The sequence below is a fragment of the Thamnophis elegans genome, chromosome 2 (genome assembly GCF_009769535.1).
Source record: "Thamnophis elegans isolate rThaEle1 chromosome 2, rThaEle1.pri, whole genome shotgun sequence".
Classification (NCBI taxonomy): Eukaryota; Metazoa; Chordata; class Lepidosauria; order Squamata; family Colubridae; genus Thamnophis; species Thamnophis elegans.
The window spans coordinates 54,330,205-54,355,886 of NC_045542.1; the positions used below are offsets into that span (position 1 = coordinate 54,330,205).

Consider the following 25,682-nt stretch of genomic DNA (forward strand, 5'->3'; position numbering starts at 1 on the left):
GACTGCATGTATCTGCTGTCATTTCGCCCACTGGAAGATGTACAAAAAAGAGGATTCCCGAGCTGTCAAGCTTTTCTCTGGCTGTGGAGGAAGCAGAACATGGAAGATTGTTGAATCTGCTGCAGCTTTGGTGATCTTTTCTTGGACACAAATAGCAGAGGGGGAAAAAACCCATCTTGCTTCCGTAGCACTGGGAGCTTGGAGGGAAAGATCCAGACAGAGAGAGGGGAAAAATGAATTGGAAAATGAACTTCGAAAGCCACCCTGTGATCTTTCTTTCAGCAATAGAATGCCGATGAAATATTAAGGAACTAGAAGAATTTGTCCTGGGGCACCTTAAAAGCAAAGAGATTTGTTTTCATATCCTTGCTGTCGAGCAAACCTTTCTGTTGCACAAGTAGAGTTGGGTTGGGCTATGTCTCAGTACTTAGCATCCACCCTTTTCCTGTGGGTGGAAACCTTAAAAAAAACCTACTGGGAAGAAATGAAGAAGAGATTTGGCTACCCGGGCAGTTCTTGCCCATGCAGGTGTGCATAATGAGCAGGAATGCCAGACAGACCTGAGTCACAGGTAACCTCCCCTGCATACATACAACACGCCTAATCACACCTGAGATAAAGAGAAAACTGCTTCTTTCCTACTTTACTTGCCTAACAGCTATAGGTGCCGCTACTCGGAACTCCTTCATTTACCCTGGAGAGAAAAAAAAACCAAGCAAGAGGGAGTTCTTTAAAAAAACATAAAAAACCAGCAACAACAGCAACAAAAAGGTGCAGAGAGTGAAAAGGAGTGAGACAACCCTGGATCAGAAGCAACCAGGAGACCTGAAGAGGTGGGTCAAATTGATGAGCTCTTCTTTCTTTCCTCCCTCCCTCCCTCCTTCCCTCCCTCCCTCCCTTCCTTCCTTTCTTCCTATTTCAACTTTGTATCTGAAATAAAACTGGAATAGGGAAAAGGGGGAGGAGAGGAAGAGCAAGTGGGAGTCAGGATAAGCCAACCTTACATTTGGAAATGACAATGCAGCAGTGAAACAAGTCTCTCTTGCTCTGTGTCTCTTCCCCCAACACACACACACATGTACACAGAATTCACACACACACACACACACACACACACACACATCCCTTGCCACTGGAGGAAGTTCTCGGCTTGATGTGTGGATGGCTGTTGTTTGGATTGTTGCACAGGATCTGGACTTTGAAATGGAGTCAGCCTGAATGAGGTTTGTGGCACAAAATCTTTTGTTCTCAGTCCCTGCATTTATTTTTTGATTATTTGTTTATTAATGCTACTTGTTCAAAGAGACAACTAATATTAATCAGAGAGAAAAGTGAAAAGAAGCACAGGGCTCCTTGCACAGGTAAGCAAGCAGGCAAAACGGCTGAGGGAGCCCTGTGTTCTTTTCTGCTTTAAAGTTAGACCGTAAGTTGTATTTCCTCTTCTTTGCACTGTTGGAACTTGGCACAAGTTCTTGATCAGCCAGTTTGATGCAGCAGAACAGAACAGCCCCCTCCTCCCCCGTTGCTCTCTTGCTGGAGACTCCTTTTTATCTGAATTAACCAGGCTATTCATATAATTCCTTTGCACCCACATACCCATGCAGTTTCTCTTTCTCTCTGCAGCCATTCGCAGGGTACATTAGGAAATTACAGGGAAGACGGCTATCAACAATAATGTGTTCTTCTCAAACAGAGGAAGGTGAACTTTTCCTGAGTGAGAACATTGACATTTCCCTCCCACAATATCCCTGAGTTGTTGTTAACAACTTCATAACAGGCAGACATTGGGCAGTAAACTCAATCTTGGCATGGCAGTATAGTGAAGAAGAGTTTTCCATAACTAATTAGTTTCAACCTGTTGCGCCATTTGTAAATTTGTTAAAAGTGGAGAAGAATGGGGGGGGGAGAGGGAGGAGTATAGTAACTCTCCTAGCAGTTAGAAGACAGAGATTAGGTATTTTTAATGTGTTATCAAAGTTTAGGGCTCTAAGCATGGATTCACGTAGCATTTTTATTTCTCTTAAGCCTCGTTCTGACTTGATTGTTGTTTGACTGAGAATCACATAATCTGTATAATTGAAAATAATGTACTTGTCCTGATTTCAGATGTTAATGTGTTTAGGAAAGGCACAAGAATGAGGAAACTAGGTAGATTAACAAGGTCCATGAGATTTAAGATAAATTGGATGGATTGTTTGAATGGGAGAAGTAGTTTAAAATAGGTAAAGCAGCAGATCTGGAAGAAGGACAGGTAAAAGTGAGGTTATAGGATGGTGGACAGATATGGTGTTAATCTTCATACAAGGAAGCCACTAAAGGTCAGCTTCAAAACCTTTATAGTCAGTTCTAGAGCTCAAGTATGATATGGGCCCCTGAGAATTAAAAAGTGAAGAACATGTGCATAGTATATTTCTCTTTACCACTAAACTCACTTTCAAGTTAGAGAGACATTTTGGATTTTAGCTGAGGAAGGATTCAGCTAGCTCTAAATATTTGTTCTTGTTTGCAGTATTTGATGTCGATTTTTCTGTAATGAAAAAAGTATCAATGTGTTGTCTTCAATGCAATTGATTATATCTCTATAAATTGTTGGAAAAACAATAGCCACAGTAATAGGTCACATTTCAAATCTCCAAGAAGTGTTCCTTGCTATATAAAAATCGTCAAAATGTCATAAATTTGAGTAATTTGGGAAGGAGGGAGTATCCCAGCCACAGAAAGACAAAACTCAACTAGATTACTGACTTCATTACAGTTTAGCAATACAAGACAAATCAATATGATGTTTCTGATAAAGAAAAGAGCAATTTGGTTTTTACCGTGCATAGTTAGGGCATAGCATCTTTCCTTTTTACAACAGCCAGATTTAAAATATTATCTGTGAAGTGTCATCTGTGACAACAGAGGAATGCAACAAAGGAAACAAGAGTTGCCTTGTGTCTCTAATTGATACCTGTCTTGTATGCAAGCTTGAGTCTTAGGAGTTCCCTCTGTCCATTAAATACTAAATCAAGCTGAAATGAAGTCAAAACAAAATCTGCAAAAAATTGTTTTAGAAAATATGTAATTTTTGGCTTTATTAATGATGAGAATGCTGGTCATGGAAGCCTATTCATTAGCTGGAAGGAAGGAAAATGAGAATAGTCCAATGGAAAGACTGTTTGGGGGAACTGTGCTTTTTATTGCTTTGTAGACAATAGAGATACCTCTATCAGTGTTTCACCTTGTATAGACTAATTTATGTTTGTTTTCAAAATACTCTTCTGTGTGGGATCCTTGGTGCTCTCTGAACTTGGTTGTTGTTGTCTATCAATATTCTTCCACTTATTTTGGCCATGTATGGTACTAGAGTGCCCACTCATGCCTCAAACTCAACGGAATTTGAAATTGATCAAAAGTGGTTATCTAAGTGAAGTAATATTCTGAAAGAGTGGCAGTGGGAATTTGATGATGGGAGATCTGGAATAGCTCAAAATAATACATTTGGGATCTAAAAATTGTTTGGGGGCATATGGTTTGCATAAAGGAATGGGGGAAGGTAATTTATCACAAGTACATGTATAAGTCTCTCTTCCCTAATATTGACCAATTCATACTATAAAAGCTTCTGACTTCTGCTAGATTTCTTTTTCAGTGCAGTGACCGGGAAGAGGGCCTTTCCAGTGGCAGCCCCATGCTAGCTTCAGGTTGACAAACTGAGGACAGGCCTATTCACCCAGACTATTAAAGGTTATCTGTCTTTTAGATCACCTATCAGATCACCCATCTTTCCTATGTATTTATCATTTATATATGTATTGTTTATAACCATTGTTGGTTTTCTATTAGTTTTAAGAGTTGGCAATGTTTCTATTTTTATAAATATAATTTGATGTATTGATGTTGCTTTCAGTATTAAAACATTCTGTTTTGGTCTTCTCATGGTTGCTAGTAGAGAATTGTATGTTTCATAATCCACTACCTTGTATGCTTCAGTTACATGCTGTCCAGGGTCATCATCTGATGCAGTAAGGCCATTGTAATTGTAGAATAACATTTATACAGATTCTTGCACAGTGTCTTTTTCTGGAAATAATTTCCTTGGGGATTGATTGATTTTATAAGGCCGTCTGGGCAGCCATCTGGGCAGCATACACATTTCTATTCTTTTGCCAAACAAACAACTGAAGTGTAGCTTACTTATGACCTGTGCTGCCAATGGTTTCATGCAGACTCACTCCACAGTATTCTGAAATCATAGCATAGGCATATGCACACTTATAGAAACTCACAATTCCTTTTGTGTTTCCAAGGTTTTATTTTTTTAAGATGGTACAATGCTAGGTTGCATCCTGGGCTTTTGGATCTCTTTGTCTCTGTCCCTGTTTCTGTTTTTCTGTTTTTTTCTGCAATATTTTTTTGTAATGTTGTCTCTATGTACACCGGAAACCTCTGTTTGTACCTTTCAAGTGGATTATCTCTTCTTTTTCAATTTTCTCTTTTTAGCTGCAAAATCTTCTATAGGTCATTATAACTTTTTGTCCTTCTCTCTTTCTTTCTTTCTTTCTTTCTTTCTTTCTTTCTTTCTTTCTTTTTTTCTTGCTCCCTCCCTCTGCTTTACAGTACTCCCTCCTTTGAGGTGACTGTCCTATTGCCCTCTCTTTCAAAAGCTGGTCTTTTCCCTTACGTTTTCCATCTGGCAAAGCTTTTGATGCAAGAGTTGAAATGGCTTCAAATCAGTGATGAAATTCATTTTTTTTTACTACCGATTCTGTGGGCATGGCTTGGTAGGCATGGCAGGCAAATTTTCCATTCCCTCTCACCCCACTCTGGGGTCAGCCAGAGATGGTATTTGCCGGTTCTCCAAACTATTCAAAATTTCCGCTACTGATTCTCCAGAATCTGTCAGAACCTACTGAATTTCACCCCTGCTTTAAATGCCATAGGTGTGGCACCATCTTCCTGTTCCTTTATTTTTTTTGCTCCTCTCAAAGAGAATTTTTGTAGAGGAGCATGCTATGATTCTGTGTCTTTCTACTTACTGGATAGTGAAGTTGATTGGATTTAAGCAGAAGCTTTAAGAAAGTAACAAAATAGGCAGGCAGGAGGTATCTTGCCCAATGCCTGAAAATAGCCCAACCTTTGGCAAGTTATTTGGTGGATAAATGTTGAACAATTCCCTGTCTTCTTATGAACTTACTTTCATTGTTTGTCCCTAACAGTGACATATGATAGAAGTGAAGCATGCACGAAAATAAAGGAAATGCTTAGGAAATAGTTTAACACTGGAATAAGACAAATGCATGATATCCCCTTGTTTGTTTATGGGTAGACACAACAGGTATGGTGTAGAGTTATTAGAGGTATGATAACTGGGGACATGAAAGTGTATAGATTTTTAGTATGCAGTGCCACCTTCTTGGCTGAGAACCCAAAAGATTTAGAGCAAATGTTAAATGAAAGGATGTGCTCAATTTTGTAATATAGTTCTGAAAATTTATGTAGTAAAGATCAAAGTAGTTGTTTTTGACAGAGACAATTGAGTGAATGACTGCAAACTATATATTGATGGCAAAAATTAGAGTAAGTAGATGCATTTGTAGCATGGTAGAATGTTTATTAAAGTTCAAATGGATGGAAACATTTAAAAATGATTAAATATTGTTAGAAAAGTAGGAAAAAGTAGGAGGATCTGCTGAGCGATGTTGAGTTTGGTGACCATGCTGACACATTCTGAAACCCAACAGTACTCAACAGATACCTGCCATGAAATAGGTGATTTTTTGCATTCTTGGTGTTCTCTGAGCTTGGTTGTTCACTTGCAGACATTTCTTTACCTAACTAGGTAATAGCATCAGTGCTAGTAACTGTGCGGTTTGCTTCCTGTTTATGTATAGTAATTTGTCCTGCCAGTATTGATGGAGGTGTGGTTTTCTAAGGAGAAAGATATGGAGAGAGATAGTGAATGGGAGTGATGTATACTGAATTACTGCATTTTTTTAAACTTTCCTCTTCTTTCAAATTTTACATTTATTTTGCTTTATTACTCATTCCTTTGCTTCACTTTGCATGTTATTGCTTACTAGCTGATAACCCGGCGTTGTCCGGGTATTTATTTATAAGGAGAAAATGTCCGGACCAAATGTAATTTCTAATGTTGGATTTTCCACCTTACCAGAGGGAGCCCACTTATGGAGTACTGTGAAGCTGTTACCATGGCAACTCCACTGCACCGTACAATAGAAGCCATTTTATGGCAGTTCAGTAGAAGCCATTTAAGGCACAACATGCTGTATCGTAACAGAACACATACACTGAGGGGTGTTAGGGGTGTCTTACCCCCACAGTATTTGTTTCCAGAGAGTACGTCATCTGTGTATCAAGTTTGGTTGAAATTGCTTGAGGTGTTCCAGACTTATGCTGGAACATACACATAGCCATTTTTATATAAATAGATCCTAAAAGTGATTAATGTGATAGGTACAGATGTGAATAAAAGCTTACATTACTCTTCCACCATCTATCTAACCCAGAGAAAGGAAACCATTTGTTTTTGGATCTATAGTTTTATTGTCTATGTAAATCAGGTGCAGGCAACCTGCAATCCTAGGAGTACGTACGGTGCAGCTTTTGAATGTTTTTTTGCCCTGAACTCTTCACACCCACACCAAAATCATTGTTGAAGTTTTCTACGATTTGAAGGCAAGAAACCAACAGCAAGAAGGTGTAATCCCTAAAACAAACTTATCGCAATTAAAAAAGATCTTCCTGAAACAGGAAAACTCAGAAAATGCCATCCCAGCTCTCCAAATATGACATGAGCCTCCAAGTTTGAACTTCTCTCAGTGACTTAAATTCCACAGCCTGCTTGCCTTTTTGTTTTTTTAAGTTTTGAGATTGCCAGGAATTGATAACCAGAAGGAGAAGAAGGTGGCATTTTCTTTTTATCAATCCCTGAAACAAGAAATAAATCATCTAGGTATTAACCGTACTGGCCATGGAGAGAGCTTATATTCCATAAGCTCTATATAAGTGCTTAACAATGAAGCTAGTAGCAATTTGGCCTTAAGGACACAAACTTCAGGAGGGATGTATGCAGAACTGCTGTCCAACAGCCTAGCAGAGCTACGAAAGAGAAAGAACATGCCCAAAGGCAGACAGAGAGGGAAAGAAAGTGAGCCGACACTGAATCCTTTCATAGCTTCTGGGATCTGGGCGTAACAAAAGAGCTGTTGTATCACTCCCTTGTTGCAGTGCTGACTGATTCTTGCACAGCACATTGAAGAGTTCATTTTGCAGAAACACACAAGTTGGAACGGCTGTCAAAGTACAAAAGCTTAAACATACAAGATGGAGAAATTAACAAAGGATCCCCCTCACAGGCATGCCAATAAGGGAAGAGAAATTGGAGAAGGCACATAATTCCTGACATGTTTTCTTCCCCTTTTCTTTTCTTTTGGTATTTTTTGGTTGTTCTGCTAGCTGGGGAATTCTGGGGTTCAAAGTCCTCAAGTCTTAAAATTGCCAAATTTTGAGACCCCTTTTCTAGACTTAACACATCTACAAGGTTTTGATGTAAGCCTTTTAACATTTCTAAAAACAAAAACAAAAATTATGCAAATACAAATAGTGAATTTATCATCAAATCATGGCAGAGGGCTGCATATGGTACATGGGTATCCAACCCTAGGTTAGATGATAATCAATCTAAAGCATAGGCTGCATTGGTGGATTCAATTTTTTTTACTACTGGTTCTGTGGGCGTGGCTTGGTGGACATGGCATGGCTTGGTGGGTGTGGTGGGCGTGGCAGGGGAAGGATACTGTAAAATCTCCATTCCCTCCCCACTCCAAGGGAAGGATACTGAAAAATCCCCATTTCCTCCCCATCAGCTGGGACTCGAGAGGCAGAGAACAGATGGGGGTGGGACCAGTTAGAGGTGGTCTTTACCGGTTCTCCAAACTACTCCAAATTTCCACTACCAGTTCTTCAGAATTGGTCAGAACCTGCTGAATACCACCACTGATAGGCTGGCAATCTTTTTCAGGCTGAGTTGTATTTTGCATTATTCTAGTCCAGGGGTGTCAAACTGGATTTCTTTGAGTGCCAGATCATCATTGCAGTTCTCCGCGGGCTGGCAGGGACAGAGATGGGATGGACGCTTCCTGCAGCATCCTGACATCCAAAATGGGGTGCCCCATTTTAGCTGGCAGAGTGCTTCAGGAGGCTGTCCAGGCTGAAAACAGGGTGCAGAAGTGCTGCACCGTGGGCCAGTCCTTTGCTATTTCCAGGCCGGTCCCACAGGCCAGATTTAAGTCTTCCATGGGCCTGATTTGGCCCGTGGGCCTTGAGTTTGACACCCCTATTCTAGTCTCTGATAATGCCTCCAAACTAGTAGTTTACTGTTTAGGTATTTAGGTATTTATTGGGATTTATATGCCGCCCTTTTCCCTGAGGGGACTCAGGGCGGCTTACAACCACATGAAAATGCTCTGGGAACTGGAAAGGTGGTAATGGTGGAAACCTGTAGCATGTGCATGGTGGAAACCCTGGGAACTTGTAGTTCTCCAAGGGTTGATGAATGTCATCCCCTAACAGGCTTAGGTAAAGTGGCCAATGGTGACTGTTAGATATTCCCACCCCCACTGACAGACTGACAGAGGTTTCCACCAAGGTCCTCTGTTCCGGTGGGAACAGAGGTTGAATCCCATTGGTCAAGAGGTCTGTCAGATCCCTTTAAAAGGGGATGCTGCCTGACCATTCCTCAGCCAGATGTTTACTTGACTTGCAATAAAGAGCTGTTGTTACTGAAGCCTTTGTGTGCCTCCCTTACCCGATCTAACAGTGACAAATATGGGAAGTTGTGGTTCAACAATATTAGAAGGCCACAAGTTGCCTACCTATCATTTGTGTTGTTTGGAAGATACTTTCCAGCACTTGACTTGGGATGTTCTGCATGCAAAGATGTTCTCCACTATAGTGTCTTCCAGATGTTGGTTCTGTTTCCCTAATTACAGGGGGGAAATGTATCCATAGCCATTTGCGTTCAATTGGGCACACCAGTGTATACTTTTTTATTTTACATATAGTGTGTGTGTAACAAAATACTTTCAGTTTCAAATGATGGCGCAGTTACTTAATTAGAATCAAACAATATGATATTGTAACAATATCAAAATTGTAACAACTGCTTACAAAATAAATTGCTCTGTCAGTTTTAAATGTATCAAAAAGCTGGCCATGGATCATAACTAATGTTCACCATCCCCTTTACCTACAGAAATTTCACTAAATAGGCACATCTATAAAATTGCTCCTATTTAGCATCAATTAATGATTTCTGAAATATTTAGTGTAATATTTTATTGTAGATGACTTACTTCACTACTTTATTTGGCTTGGAGGTAGCATTGCATGCTTTGGGGTGGACCAGAGGTGGGTTCCTACTAGTTCAGACTGGTTGAGCCGAGTAGGTAGTAACTTGGCCACCCATGTACCCAAACCAATTCTATTGTCAGCAGCTCCATCTTGATTTTTGGTTCTGTGCATGGGCAAAACAATCTCCACTGCAGAAATGTTTATTTTCTTCCCTTTTCTAATGTTCTGAGCATGCACAGACGTTTTTTGGTATAAATACGCATGCGCAACAACAAAATTTTGCACCAAACTGGCAGTAATGCTGGTAGCAACCCACCCCTGGGGTAGACCCCTTGTCTTTGGGGTACTGGTTATTGAGCTATTGCTTTGATTTTTCTTTTTCACATTCAGTGGCCGTGGTGTGGAATCTGCTAAAGAACAGAGTATAATTGTCCACCGAGTTTATACCTTGATCGTATTTATTTATTTATTTGTTCAATTTATTTACTATACCATGAGTGGCAACTATGATTAGTGCTGCAATAGAAAAAGGAAGTGTTATGCAGATCATAAATTATTTTATTCTTTTCCTTTATAACAACCAGGTTCAGTACTGCAGATATGAGGAAAATCACACAAACCATTTTATTAGGTTCCTTATTTTTTTTTAAAAACAAAACCACGTTTACTGCATGCCCTCCTGTAAGAATGCATGTTCGGGGGGGGCGGAGAGCAGTGGAGAGAGGGCATCGTTGTTCATACAAATAGATTAGGACTACTCTGTCAATCTGCAAAATATGCAGGGCAACCAATAAGATGATCCCTAAAACTCTAACTCTTGGCTCCCATCTAAACATCATCTGGAGTTTTTCAGCTCAAGCCATTAGCCCAGATCTAAATACACATTGAAAATTAGGGTCCTCCACTCTGAACATATGACTAATTGCTAGCATCCTTGAAGAGAGGAAATAAAAGATAGTCATAACTTTTTCCCCCTTTGCACAGCATTCCCCTGTGCCAGAAGTGAAGTCAAAACTTACTGACCAGCAGTCTTGCAACAAGTGCAGAATTCAGCCTCTAACTAGTCCTATCCTTCCTTTTCTTCCTTTGATGCCTTTACAGTATTTTTTATGGGAGAAAAAATGTCACTAGTTGCAAAACTACCTCTTTGTTTTAAACTGAAGTGTGGTGTAAACACATTGTGGGGCAATGGCAGATGTACAAGAAAGAAAGGGAGCTGCTGAGAGGCAGGGATTGGCACAGATAACTCCTACTAATGGGGAAATGGCCCACTACCAAGCACTGCAGAGCGCCAGCCTCACAACTTGCCAAACAGAAAGTGTGTGATTTGTGCTGAGCTGAGGAGCTAGAACTAAATCTGCTGATGATGGAGTCAAAAGAGTAAGGGGTGCTCGTAAGGGGGGCACTTACGGTTTTAAAGGCATTTCCCTCGAGGTGTCATACTGCAAGATAGAAATACACATAATTGTGTACTGAGAGAAAAATATCACATTGATGGGTTAGGATCACATGAATGAGTTAAAAATTGTAGGACTTATGCCGTTTAGCCCCAGCTGTATAACTGCACATATTTGGAAGGCCTCCATGAAGATGTGATTTCCCTACTATCAGGGCTGGTTTTAGACCAAGACTGAGTAGGGTAGAGTGCCAAAGCTTAAGGAATGCCAATGCCATCCCTTCTTCTGAAAAGAAAGCCCACAAGAAATTTCATTTACATTTATTCTATCTTTAATGAATCAACCTTTAGTATTATTAATACAGGATTTTAAGTACCATATTTTTGCATTGAGGCTTAGCAGTTTTGATAGATTTTAGAGAGGGAATAGGTTAGGATGGGATGGGATGGAGTGGGGTGGGTGGAGTGGGATGGGGCGGGGTGGGGTGGGAAGGGAGGGGAGGGGAGGGGAGGGGAGAGGAGGGAAGATGGGAGAGGAGAGGAGGCATCAGACCAGAGGTGCTATTCTTCCGGTTTGTACCAGTTTGGGCGAACTGCTAGTGGAGACAGTGCGAGGCTCCGCCCACCCACCCATACGTTGTCACTGAAGGTTCTGCCCATGCCCAGGGGTGAACGCGCTCCCGCTACGAAACCAGTAGTGAAGTTAAGAGGATTTCATGCCTGCATCAGACAATATGGCCTCTGGATGCCACCTATCCTTAATCTAGCACTACCAACTACCATACACTACATGCATTGATTTTGAAGATAGACTACTCACAATGAACTAGATTTTATACAGGCATCAAATGAAGCCAGAACTTGTGCCAAAGTTTCCTGATGTTGTTCTGGAGATATAGGATATGAAGGACTGAAAAGGACAATTCAAGGCTCAGATTGAGTGTGATTATATCTACAAATCATTCAGATTAAATAAAGGAATTCAGACTTTTTTAGGTTTTCCAACTTTTTGGAATATTAAACATGAATATCAAGATTCTAGCAGCATTTGTAAGGATACCATTATTTTGTTGTAATGCAAAGCAAAAGTTAATTCCTGATATGTAGCAATGCTACTGCTGAGTAATTTCCAACAAGAAGTTCAAAAATGTTGGCAGATACTGGACTCAAATTATTCCTTCCTTCCTTCCTTCATTTTCTTCTTTTCTTTTGGAGGTTTACAGATTATTTGACTTTCTAACTACCTTTATCTTTTACAACTAGATGAGTAACTTCATTCTTGAACTATCTCAAGTGGCTATTTTATATATTATAGCTCTCCTCTTCTAGTGAATTTATGGCATTTGATTGCTTTTTCCATTACAGTACTGGTTGATTTACTATTACCACATTTGAGTTGGCTATTTGACACAAATCCATTCCTTTACTACTGTCTCTGGACTAATAGGCACCAGACCAAAAACTGGCGCCATGCCATGCAGTTGTTAGTGTTTTGTACCTAACATATTCCTGAAAAATTACCCACGTAGCTGCTCCGTCAGCAGCATCATTAGCAGAGTTGAAGGGTGTGGACTTTGCAGTGATCTGAGACGCAAATCTCTACACAGGCCTGCAGGTTATATCTGGAACTAAGGGCATACTGTGCTGCTCAGGTAAAGTCATGCCCGCCCAACCTTGAGGCAGCAGAAAAGTATACTGGCATAGCATTTGCCAACTCCTATCACGCCCTTTTAGTGCTTGTTCTGGTCCGCCAGCGAATAGAGCTGTTTTGATTTCAGCTGTATATGACCAGACTTAGAGGTTCAGCCGTCTGTCAAAATAGAAGTTCCTGAAGTCTCTTGGACAAGGTGATTTTCAGGCTGGGGAAGTGAGGGGTTCACCAAAGCATTCGGTTTGAAAGACAGCTGCCAAATCCAATGGCCTTGTTTCACATAGGGATCCAAGGGTGGATGTGTGTGTAAAGGCGGAATCTTGGTGCCAATAGCAAAATGTACCAGGTTTGATTCACCTGGATGGTGCTACAGGATGTTGTCAGCTTAAGAGGAAAACTTAACATCAGGAGAGCTAATGTCAGGCTGAAGCCCAAGGACAATGCAGCGAAATCCAGTCATACCCAGATTCTGGACAGATTCTTGTCAAACTAAAGCTATAAACTCCTATCCCCATGATGGCGAACCTATGGCATGTGTGCCAGAAGTGGCACGCAGAGCCCTCTCTGCTGGCCCGCACTCCGTCGCCCCAGGTCAGATCTCTGTGGTGTGTGTGTGTGTGTGTGTGTTTGCAAAGGATGAAACAAAAGCTCACAAAAGAAAAAGATCTTACTTTTTGCCGCTCTGCTGGTGTTGGGATGCCCCGCCTCCCACCGGCCAGCTGGTCTTTGGGTCTTTGGTATGCATGCATGTGCATGTGCACAGTCACACATGTGTATGTTCATGCATGTGCATGTGCATGTTCGCACATGCATATTTTTCAGTTTGGGCACTTGGTGGATAAAAGGTTCGCCATCACTGCTCTATCCTATTAGACACATCCTGAGAGATTTTAAGGTATGGCTTACCTTAAACCTCTTCCCTCCTACACCCTCCAGGTCAGGATTGGACAGTCTTTTAATCTATTCTAAGAAAGCTCTGCATTGCCAAAACTCCTATCCACTGATTTTCCAGGTGGACATTCTAGCACAACTAAGGACCATTTGTGGTTGTGGCAGGTATGGGCTGGGGAAGAGATGAAGACAGTCTCATGAAGGGACATCCATCACTAAAGAAAAAGAAAAAAAAACTATCCCATGCTCTGGTGTAAGTAGGGAAAGGCCTGGAGATTGTGTGCCTTTTGCATTTTCAAGCTGTACCTGAATACTGGCCTCTTGAATCATCTTATCCACAGAGGGTGCAGATATATTACATTTGGGGTGTTTTCTGCCTACTGATCCTCCCTCAGGCATTGTTCTCTGGGTTAAAATCGGGAAAGTGCCATGCAATTGCAGACAGAGAATGGAAATATGACATAGATCTACAATATATGATTCTGTGGACTTTCGGAAGGCAAAATATGGAGATATATAATGCTACAGATCAGGATTGGGGAGGGAGAGGAGATAAATTTAAAAACTTCCCTGTCAGACTCAATGGGAGATAATTCCAAGAAGGTGCCATCAGTCAGGCTGAACCAGTGGTGGGATTCAAAAAAATTTACTACCTGTTTTGTGGGCGTGGCAGGGGAAGGTTACTGCAAAATCCCCATTCCCTCCTGATGAGCTGGGATTCGGGAGGCAGAGAATAGATGGGGGCGGGGCCAATCAGAGGTGGTATTTACCAGTTCTCCGAACTTAAAATGTCCGCTCCGGTTCTCCAGAACTGTTCAGAACCTGCTGAACCTCCCTAGTTGGTCCAGCTGTAAGTGAGTTCTTACTCCAGAGAGCATCCTTCAATTAAAGAATCCCAATCAATAAATATAAAAATGAATTTATTGGGAAAGGCTGGTTGGAGAGAGGTGGTTTGGTTCTTCTGTTTGGTTTTAGGTTCATGAACAGATTCTTTTTTTTTTGTTCGTGTTTTATCCTCCACCCTCCCCAAACACTTATTTTTACTTTTATAGAAAGTGGGGAAGAAATGAAAGACAGCCTTGTTCAGGGAGACTTACGATTTTTTTGCCCAGTCATGGACAATTGTAAATGCTGGATCAATCTAACAATTGAGAAATTATCTAGGTGCTAAATCCACCTTCTTAATCGTTCTTGAAGAAATTATAAAGGCAGATTCTGTTTTCACAGGTTCTCTCTTTTGGAATTTTGTGGGAGAGGCTCTTCTTGAAATATAAGCCGAATCAATCTATCCAAATCTTTTAAGCATGGGGTCAATTCATAAGGTGCTTTTGGGAGTTCTGTGTGGTCCAGGGGTGGGGTCCTGCCAGTTCTAACCTCTTCTATAGCAGAGGTTCCACAAATCTACAGTGTCGTTTAGAACCAGTTCCAGCTCCCTCCCCCTGCCCGTCCGCACATCATCAAGATGAAGAGCGAGAGGAGGAATTCTGGGAGTTGAAGTCCACAAGTCTTAAAAACTGTCAAGTTTGAACACCCCTGGGGTTTTTTCCCCCTAAAGAGTTAGGGGTGCAAGGTCTTGTAACTGGACAGCTTTAAGACTTCCGTGCTTCAAATGCCAGAGTTTCTGAGCCAACATTTTGGTTGCCAATCAAGAGCATTGTTAAGTGAGTTTCACACATTTTACAAGTTGGCCACCCCCACCCAGTCACATGGCTGGCAAGCCACTCCCACCCAGTCACATGGCTGGCAAGCCACTCCCACAAAGCAGGCCACATCTACGGAAGAGGTTCTAAAACTTTTTGAAACCCACCATTGGTGGGGTCATACCAAAATTAGGCACTTATCATATAATGCCATAAGTCCTGATCATTCTTTTGTGTTGCTTTTATATCTCTGAGAAATGTACATCTGTAGACATGTCTGGACATGAGCTAAGCGATCTGTTGCTCTAGTTTAAGTGACATGAACTGTGTGACTAACATCTTAGAAGAGGGCACGTTAGAGTAACACAGCTTTTCCATTTGGGTGCCCTCTAGATGAGCTGGTGTAACAATTTATTGTGTTGCCATAGTTGCAGGGCATACGGAAATTTTCAGGGTCCTTCTATTTGAAGGATACTGAATTAAATGTTGAGGAACTAATTAAAACAAATATGGATTTGATTCATACATACAACATTGCAACATGCTTTGTATCACCATTAACATGTATTCAGTATTGCTGATCTCTTCCTTTAAAATCAATTATTATTAAAAAGCTTTGCACAATGTGGCAGAACTCCAAACTGTTAGATGGTCAAGGAAGACTCTTCTCTTGTATTTGCTTTCCCTTTCCAATAATAATTGTGTTTCCCAATTGTACTAATTTTTTTAAGATAAAGAATAAATAACTACCCAGACTCAGAAATTGCCTTAAATGTATATGTATATGTGTTTAATTTCCAAGCAAGAAAGCTACCAGCCTTACATAATCTCCTACACATATGCCATTCATGTTGTTATTTTCCTTTTCCCCCACAGCATGTCCTACAGACGAGTCCTTACTCTGACTGACCTTATCCAGCAATGGATAAGGATTCATCCAAACTAACTTTGGTTATATGTAGACAATAACACTTTTTCTACTGCTTTAAATTGAATTAACGGCTCTTCTACATGTCTTCTTAAGCCTGGCACAAAGGTGCCTTATTAACCATTCCATAGGAACGGCTTCACGACATTGTCAGCATTGGTATAATGGCCTAGAAACCAGAAGATAGTAAGTTCTAGTCCTGCCCTAGTCATAAAAGCCAACTGGGTGACTTTGGATCAGTTATTTTCCCTCAGTCCAACTCACCTCACGTGGTGGTGGTTATGGGGGAAAAAGAGGAGGAGGAAAGAGTATTATATATGTTTGCCACCTTAAGTTTCTTATAAAGTAATAAGGCAGGATAAAAAAATCAAATCGATCATAAATTTCAGCAGATAGCTGAGGCTACCTAATTTTGTAGTTGGCCAATCTGAATATGTTAAAGAGGTGTTTCCATCTTCTCCCAACACAAACATTGCTCCATAGACAATTTGTGATGTTTTGCCAGCAAGCATGATGATGCCACTGTCAAGAACTGGGACTAGGTAGTACAGGGCATTTACTTACTTACTCACTCACTCACTCACTCACTCATTCATTTATGAATTCCTTAATCCATCTCTAAACTGGTTAGCCATTTTATTGGACCTTAAGGCAGCCAGAGAGATGTGATTAACCTTCTGAACTGGGACCAAGAAGGCCCAGGTTCAAACCTCCATTTTACCAAACTGCCGACTGAATAACTTAAGCATTATCTACTTCATAGTGTTGTTGTGGAGAGTAGAAACATCCATAGCAGCCAATTATTTCATCAAAATATTGCATTGTTGCAGCATTCCTGATGCAAATTCTGCCCCTTGTGTGCCACGTTGCCAGCAGAAATGAACAAGCTTAGAGTGTGAGTTGCAATGTCAGAGCATATGTTGGTTATTTTCACACACACACACACACCTGCTCATCCCCCACTCCGACTCCTGCTTCATCCCCACCCGCCACCCATTCAGATGTCTATGCTTGTGGGCTAAAATGAAGGACGCCCTCTACAAAGGCTGCCTTGAGCTCCTACAAGAGATAAAAGTTGAAATAGTAAATAAATATGGGAACTCTTGGGAAATTTCATGGTGAGATTATATAAGTGGGCAACCTCTCAACAACTGATCTTGAGGGAAATATATTTTCTTCCCTTGTAACCCCATTAATGTAAAAATTATGCATTAGATGAATTCCAAGATTTCCCCATTCAGCTTTGCCCAGTAGCTAGAATGATAATTGGCTCCTTTCTACTTTCCCAGATTCAATTCTTGACGTATCCTTTTAAAAATGAAATGGGCAGGAACTTTGAAACAGTGAAAGAACCCTGCCCAGATGGGGCACAATGAACCCCCTGCTCTTTGAAGATTGCTTACTTAACAGATTCTCTCTGAAACCATTACATCTGAGGCAACTATTTGTTCACATAAATCCTTGGGAGTGATGACAGGATCCAGGCAGCGGAAAGGATTCGGCTGGATACATATTGGCAGAGAAATAACTAAAAACAGAGAAGGCGTTTCAAGAACAGTCAAAAGATCCTTCTCGCCACACACCAGCCTTACAAATAATTATTAATATAATTATATATAATATTTCAGGCAAAGAGAAAGTGAAATTAGGCAAGCCTATTAGAGAATCACAGTAGAAAGAAGTAGGTTGAAAATGCTGAATCTCTCTCTTCCCACTGGAACCAGAGGAAATAAATTGCAAGTTCCAAGTGACAAAATACTGGCATTGTGAGAACTAAGCAGCAAGGGAGTGACAATGGATAATGTCACCATCAATAACGTTCTATTGCAGAAGGGTAAACAATCATCCCGAAGACGGCAATGGAATAGAAAAGTAGTGAGCCTATGTGGTGTAGGGATTGGATCTGCGGGTAGAGGGGGAATCAGGGGTGGGTTCCGGCTGCCATTACTACCAGTTCGGTGCCCAAAAGATTTTGCATGCACATGCGAATTTGCACTTGAAATGATCTGCACATGCGCACAACATTAAAAAAGGAATAAAAATTACTTTTTTTCAATGAAGATTGTTCTGTGCATGTGCAGAACAGAAAATCAAGATGGTGCCACCGAGGATAGAACCGGTACAGTCACTTGTCCGCCAGAGTTACTACCTATGCGGCCGAACCAGACCGAATAGGTAGGAACCCACCTCTGGGGGGAGGAATCCAATTTTAAATTTACCCCCAACCATGAAACTTATTGGATGACTTTGGTCCAGTCACATACTCTCAGCTCAGCTTACATCAAGGAGATCCTGATTTGTTGGAGTGCAGAAAGGGCCTGGAAGAAAATATCCAGCAGGAAATTGGAAAATGTAGGAATATGTGAGCTTAGTCTGAGAAAACAGGAAAACGGGAGGGGAAAAAAGTCAAAAGTTTCTCTGGTTTTGACTGTCTTTGATATAAGAGGTAAAGAAGGGAAAATGCTGTCAAGACTTTCAAGGTACTGTTATTATATAGCCTTTATCAAGAAAGTTGAGCACTGCTATTTCTTGTGGTGTCTGTTTCCTGAGCTGGCCTACCTTAGAGGGCTGGCAGCTCCTCAAGAAAAGGCAGGGAATAAATTAAACAAAGAAAGTGGTCTGTTATAATACAGCTTCACTAGATAACATATTTGTTCCCTCCCAAAGATTGTCCAACTGTTCCATCTCTCAGGCTAGGGGGCGAAATTATACGCCCCTCAGAGAGGGTTCGCAATTTGGGAGTCCTCCTGGACCCACAGCTGACTCTAGAACACCATCTGTCAGCTGTGACTAGGGGGACCTTTGCCCAGGTTCACCTGGTGCACCAATTGCGACCCTACCTGGATCAGGAGGCCCTTCAGACAGTCACTCACGCCCTTGTGACCTCAAGACTGGATTATTGTAATGCGCTCTACATGGGGCTACCCTTGAAGAGTGTTCGAAGACTCCAATTAGTCCAGAATGCAGCTGCGCGAGCGATTGTGGGTGCACCAAGGTACACCCACGTTACACCTATCCTCCGCGAGCTGCACTGGCTACCTATTAGTCTCCGAATCTGCTTCAAGGTGCTGGTCGCTACCTATAAAGCCCTACATGGCATCGGACCTGGGTACCTGAGAGACCGCCTCCTGCCGATTACCTCTCTCAGACCAATTAGATTGCACAGGTTGGGTCTCCTCCGGATTCCATCTGCCAGCCAATGTCGGCTGGCAACTCCCCGGGGGAGAGCCTTCTCTGTTGCAGCTCCGGCCCTCTGGAACGAGTTCCCTGTTGAGATCCGGATCCTTACTACCCTCCCGGCCTTCCGCAAAGCCACCAAGTCCTGGCTGTTCCAGCAGGCTGGGGGGAGCTGAGAAGCATCTACCTCCATAGAAATTGTGAATGTTGGTTTTGTTTTTAATATGTTGTCTTTGTCTTGTTCCCCCCTTTCCCTTGTCTTTTGTGAGCCACCCGGAGTCCTCTGGGAGTGGGCGGCATACAAGACAAACAAACAAACAAACAAACAAATAAATAAATAAATAAATAAATAAATAAATAAATGAATGAATGAATGAATGAATGAATGAATAAATAAATAAATAAATAAATTTAGACTACTTTAGTTATAGACAAGTCTTGCTGCTGCAAAAATTCTAATTATAGTTTCTTTTTTCACCCACTCCCCACCTCTGCAGAAAAAAAGGAAACAATCCAAACTAGATTAAGTTTTACCAATCTCAGTGGCAGAAACATGATTCATTCTTCTGTTGATGTACAACTAAATCATAGATTATCTTCATATTTTCATCTCTCTAGGGATGTAATAGAAATTGCTACTTAACCACACTTGGCTATGTAGTTAAATTATCGCACATACTCCAAAAGCACAAATTTATACTTAGCTGCAGCCACAAAGATTTTGGCAGTGTATTGACATGTCAGAATAATTCACTATCTAGAACGAGTCAAGAGCCCCTGCTGGATGAGTGCTCTTGCATGAAGAAGTTAATCTTATTTATCTCTGGGCGCAAACTGTAATTATGGTTCCACCACAAAATCGCGGAGGACAAAATCGCGCTCAACGAAAGCGCGCATTTGACGTCATCACAGCGCGACGAAAACATCGCGCTGTGATCGAAAAATGTAAAAATAAAGCAAAAACCTTACCCTAACCCCCCCAAACCTAACCCTAAACCTAACCCTTAACCTAACCCTAAATCTAATCCTAAACGTAACCCTTAACCTAACGCTAAACCTAACGCTAACCCTTAACCTAATGCTAAACGTAACCCTAACGCTCTAAACCTAACCCTAACCCTAAACCTAACCCTTACCTTTATGTGAATCGGCTTGCTTTAATTTTATTTTTATTTCAATTTTTAATTTTTTTTGTCGCGCTGTGATGACGTCAAATGCGCGCTTTCGTCGAGCGCGATTTTGTCCTCCGCGGTTTTGACGGGTCACGGTAATTATATGGGCCACTACAACTCCTGTTTATGACTGCTAGGTGGGAAGACTTCATCACATTATCAGAACATGAGCTCATTCTCTTTTAAAGTACAGGGGTTGTTCTCTTATATATTAAAAGTATATGCTTACCTGGCACAGATAATTTGAATCTCTATAAATGCAGCACACTCAGACAAAAACATAATTATTAAAGACAATGCAGATAGAAATGTATTGTCTGTTTTAATAATACAGCAACGCCAGCAGTGATACTGATGATCATAAAGTGACTGCAGAAGCCTTGAGTATGACAGGCCATATAAGAAGCTGATGGCCCCTAGACTTACTGATGCAGTTAGATTTATCCTGCCCTCTCAAGGTGACTTAGTGGGGATTTCCCTTCCTATTATCTCCACAGTAGCTGTCTTATGACTGAGGGAGATTGGGCTGAGACAGCGCCCAAAGTCACCTGGTGAGTTTTTAGGACTGAAGATGGCTTGTCCAACACATTAAACCAGTGGTTCTCAACCTTCCCAATACCGTGACCCTTTAATACAGTTCCTCATGTTGTGGTGACCCCCAACCATAAAATTGGTGCCTTGGTTCCTAAGACTGTCGAAAATATGTGTTTTCTGATGGTCTTAGGTGACCCCTGTGAAAGAGTCGTTCGACCCCCAAAGGGGTCCCGACCCACATGTTGAGAACCACTGCTTTAAACACTATGCTGGCTCACCCTCCAAGTGTACAGAAGCTGCTCATTGACCCTGGGCCTAGGTGTGTGGCAACTATTTATGTATCTGCCTGACTTGGGAGGGTGACCAAAAGCAGCTCCTGCATTCACCAACCATGTAGAACCAACCTACGTAGCACCACCAAGTCATTTCCTACAAGCATAACAGCTTTATGGACTTAATTTAAAAAAATAGCACAGGATGCATTCATTTTGCAGCACAATTTTACAGCACACTTCATAAATGTTTAATACGTTAAAATGAGTTCTGAAAAATATTAATTGCCTGGAATGATGTGTTTGACTCCAGGGAATTATCTGGATTCAAATCCCAGCTTGGATAGGTTCAAGATTTATTCAGGCATCATGCTAAGCAAAAAAACAAGCAAACGGATCTGACTTTGGCCAAGTCTAATGTGTGTGTGGTCTCAGCCGCTTTGCTTTGAAAATTATCATTTATAACTTAATAATATATTTGAGTCTTAGCTACCATAGTTTAATTTATAGGCACAGTTGCTAAATATGGTGGTTCAATGCAGTGTGTGAAACTAAAGGAGACAGGGTAGATATACAGTATGTGAGTGTATTTGTGGACAATGTGTTTGCTCTATGCAATATGTAGCATGGCTAAACACTAAACCTATGTAAGCGTGTGTCAGGCAGGTTCACATTCCCACTTTGCTTTCCACATGATGCTTTTTTCTATTAGCCATTTTCTCTCTCCCTTGATGAAATACATTCCAAATATTTGCATGGAAGGACAGCTAATGTGGTACAGTGGCTAAAATACTGCATTAGAACTGGAGACCAATTTTACCCTTTAGCCATGCAAACCAACTGGATGACTATGGGCCAGCTTACTTTCAGTAAAACAGCCAGACAGTTGTGGGTGGAAACAGTTGGAGGAATACTATGTATGAGGGGGTCCTTGGTGCTCTCTGACCTTGCTTGTTTTCTTGCCGATATTTCATTACCCAAACTAGGTAACATCATATGTGGTAGCAAGGAATGCTGTTGCTGTCAGTTTATATCACGGGTGTCAAACACACGACGTCACGTTGCCATCACGTGACATTTCATGTTGTTCCCGTTCGCGGAGCTGGGGTGGGCATGGCTTGCACATGACACAACCGGCCTGTGGGCCGCTAGTTTGATACCCCTGGTTTATATTCTAGTGGCCTGTCTGTCAGTGTTGGTGGGAGATGGTCTTAGAGGTTCTTTGATTGGACTGTTTGCTGTTGGCCTCTTTGGCAGTTTCTTGAATGGGGCATTGTTTACTTGATTGTTGGTCTGAAGTTAACCTTGGAGTTAATCTATGCTGCTCTGGGTGCTGATTGCTGGTGGAGAGGTACTTGGGTCTTTTTGTTTCTTTTTGGGCTGAGTGATAGTCTCTTTTGCATAGTCTATAGATGTTGTTAATGTCTAGGTGTCTATTGATGGCTGATTTGTCGGAGTGCGGGCTTTTAGAAATTCCCTGGCATTTTTGGACTTGGCTTGATCTATGATAGTCACATTTTCCCCATTAAGACTATGGTTAAATCTGTGTCTATGTTGTGAAATTAAAGAATTCTCATCATGCCTTCTGACTGCTAGTTGGTGTTTGTGGATGCATTCTGCCAGTCTTCTGCCTGCTTGTCCTACACAGTGGTTGTTGCAGCATTGTATATTTCAGATGACTCCTGTTTTTCCTTCTGGGGTTGTTGTGTCTTTTGGTCTGCTAAGGATGTTTTGAAGGGCTTTTGTTGGCTTGTGTGCTATGCTGATTCCATGTGGCTGTAGTAATCTGTTTGTGGTTTCTGAGATATTCTTGATATATGGCAGTGTAATTCTTTTTAGAGTTTGTGTTGGTTGTGCTGTATTGGGTTGAGTGATCAGGAACTTTCTGATAAAGTTGCATGAATATCTATTTTGTTGAAATGTGTTGTATTCATGCTCTATTCTTTTTCTACTGTTCTGGGTTGCTGCAGTGTGTTTGAGCTCATCTAAATAAAGTCCTTATGGAGTTTCTCTTGTGGGAGGTTGGGTTGTTGCTTTAGTAGTGGAGCACCTGGTTAGTATGGGAGGTTTCTCTGTCCACTTGTGTTTCTAGTTTCTATAAGATCACCGCCACCAACACTGACAGACCAGCTACTAGAATATAACACTGATAGCAAACAGTCCTCTTACTAGGACTGATGATGTTGCCTAGTTTAGAAAATGAAACATTTGCAAGAAAACAAGCAAGCCCAATGAGACCAAGGACCCATCATGTCACCCTTGAGCTACACATATGCTCCTTTATCAGTACTATGTATGCCAATTTTGAACAGATGGAGGACAGGCAAGATATGAACTGAAAAATAAATGTTTAAAATATCAACTGTCTCAGTACAATACCTTGAACTATCATTTGGTTTGCCTATTTGGTAGAGCTATCAGACCTTGGGTACAAAACTCTGGATGACCATTAGATGGTGCGTGGTTACTATCTGCTGAGTGTCAGGTTTGCAACAGAGACCTAGTGAGTCTGTCTTTATGGTCTACTGTGTTATATGAATCCAGCTACTGTGCTCTGCTTTATAAATTATGGATCTGGCTCACAGCTTTGGAATATTATCACTAGAATGCACTGCACCTTAGATCCAAAGCCAAAATAATGCCTTGGAGTGGGTGTAGATGTGCATGCCACACCTGCTGGGCCTTCCTGAAGAGCACATGCTTGGACTGAAATTCTCTATCCAAGTAACAGCACTTGTAAAGAACAATGCCCCAATTTAAAACAGTTTAGCATTCCATGTAACAATTCCATAAACAAGTCTTCTACCTCTATTTTGTTTATACTAGAAGAAAGAAAGAGACAGAGAGAGAGAGAGAAAGGAAGGAAGGAAGGGAGAGAGAGAGAAATGAAGGAAGGAAGAGAGAGAGAGAGAGAAATAGAAAGAGAGAAAGGGAGGTAGGGAGAGAAAGGAAGACAGAGAGAAAAACAGAGAGAAAGAAAGAAAGAAAGAAAGAAAAAGAGAAAGGAAGGAAGGAAGAAAAAAGAGAGAGAAATAGAGAAATATATATAGAGAGAAAGAAATAGAGAGAGAGGGAAAGAGAGAAATAGAGAGAGAGGGAAAGAGAGAGAGAGGAAGGAAGGAATAGAGAGAAATAGAGAGAGAGATAAAGGAAGAAAGAAAGACAGAAAGAGAGAAAGACAGAGAGAGAGAGAGAAGAAAGAAAGAAAGAAAGAAAGAAAGAAAGAAAGAAAGAAAGAAAGAAAGAAAGAAAGAAAGAAAGAAAGAAAGAAAGATGCTGTGAGGATGTGAGCTTGCAAGTTTACAGACACCCACCCTGCTCTCCCCAGACGAGAGTTTCCTATGGAGGCCAGGGCATTTTCCACAGTCCCACCCAGCATTCTTTAACAGCTGCTGGAAATTGTTAGCACAATAGGAAATAGCTGATAGGAGGGGGTTGTTTGGAAACGTATCTTGTTTTTCTTCTTCTCTGATTTTTATTAGGCTAGAAAGTCCCAAACTCAGGAAAAAGAGGTGCTTGTTTTGGCAGTGAATCATGAGTCATGTGTGCAGAGGGATGCACATTTTGAACTACTGGTATGAGAGGCCAATTGCACCAGATCACCCACACACCAATTGCATGTGTACATAACAGAAGTTTCAAGGTTTAATGCTAGGGAATTTCCTTTTTTCCTTGATTTTCTGAATAGTTTTCTCTCCAAAGATTATTTCTTATTATTATAGAACCTCTGTAAATATATTATAGAAGTTACAATAAGATTTGTAACTGCTCCAGGACAGTATGATACACAACATATTCTAATTCTGATTTGAAAATCTGCTACCTCTTGCAAATCATCATCTGCAATAAATTTACTGGTCTAGCTTACTAAACTGAAACAGAACTTTAAACAAGTACTTAAGGCCAATGGAACACAATAAAACTAGTGCTTTCTGGAACAAGGGAACAATTGTGTTTTAATGATATCTCATCCATTATGTATGAACATTATCTCATACATTATTTAAGAAGAAATGTCCTAACAGTTAGAACAATTAATCTGTAGAAGAACTTGTCTCCAGAAGTTGTGAATGCTCAAGCACTGGAGGTTTTTAAGAAGAGATTGGATAACCATTTGTCTGAAGTGGTGCAGGGTATCCTGCCTGAGCAGGGTGTTGGACTAGAAGACCTCCAAGGTCCCTTCCAACTCTCTTATTCTGTTATTCTGAATGTCTTTGCCCAGAGAAACACAACGTTAGGTATATAAACTCAGATGAACCTGGGATGGTTTTATATTTGAAGGCTGTTTTATGAAGAATCCTGAACAATCAATCCCTTCCCTAGCTACAGTCATTACTGATACAATGCAGCAAATGCTTTGCACAGCTTTGGGATAGTATAAACAGGCACACATCCATTCAGAAGTGCTAACAGCCATGCAGCAAAAAAAGAGAACCTTTAGCCTTGCTTGTAGATCTCCTCTGAAACAGAGACTTTGGGCTATGTCAAAGTCCTACAAATAGACCTAGCAATTTTGTCTGCTGGTGTGATTGCACTGGGGGAAATGAGCATGAACATAGGGAGTAGTCACAAAACATTCTGGGATAAAAGCGAAATATTTTCATCAATGTCCCATTCTGAGTGTGAGAACCATAATTTGAGTTCCAGAAACAAAACACCCAACC

General features: G+C 41.1%; 1 protein-coding gene across 5 annotated transcripts in view; it reads left to right on the forward strand.

Annotated features, from left to right (window-relative positions):
- Nucleotides 1-487: 487 nt before the first annotated feature.
- ITGB4 (integrin subunit beta 4) overlaps nt 488-25,682 on the forward strand; it is a 91,206-nt gene continuing 66,011 nt past the window's right edge. For 2 of the 5 annotated variants that reach the window (XM_032211280.1, XM_032211282.1), the window contains exon 1: nt 994-1,223. The gene's annotated coding sequence lies outside the window, so the exon portion shown is untranslated. Of the gene's footprint in view, nt 572-658; nt 834-992; nt 1,224-25,682 lie in introns of those variants that run through there. The other 3 variants (XM_032211281.1, XM_032211284.1, XM_032211283.1) reach the window with 3 other exon arrangements.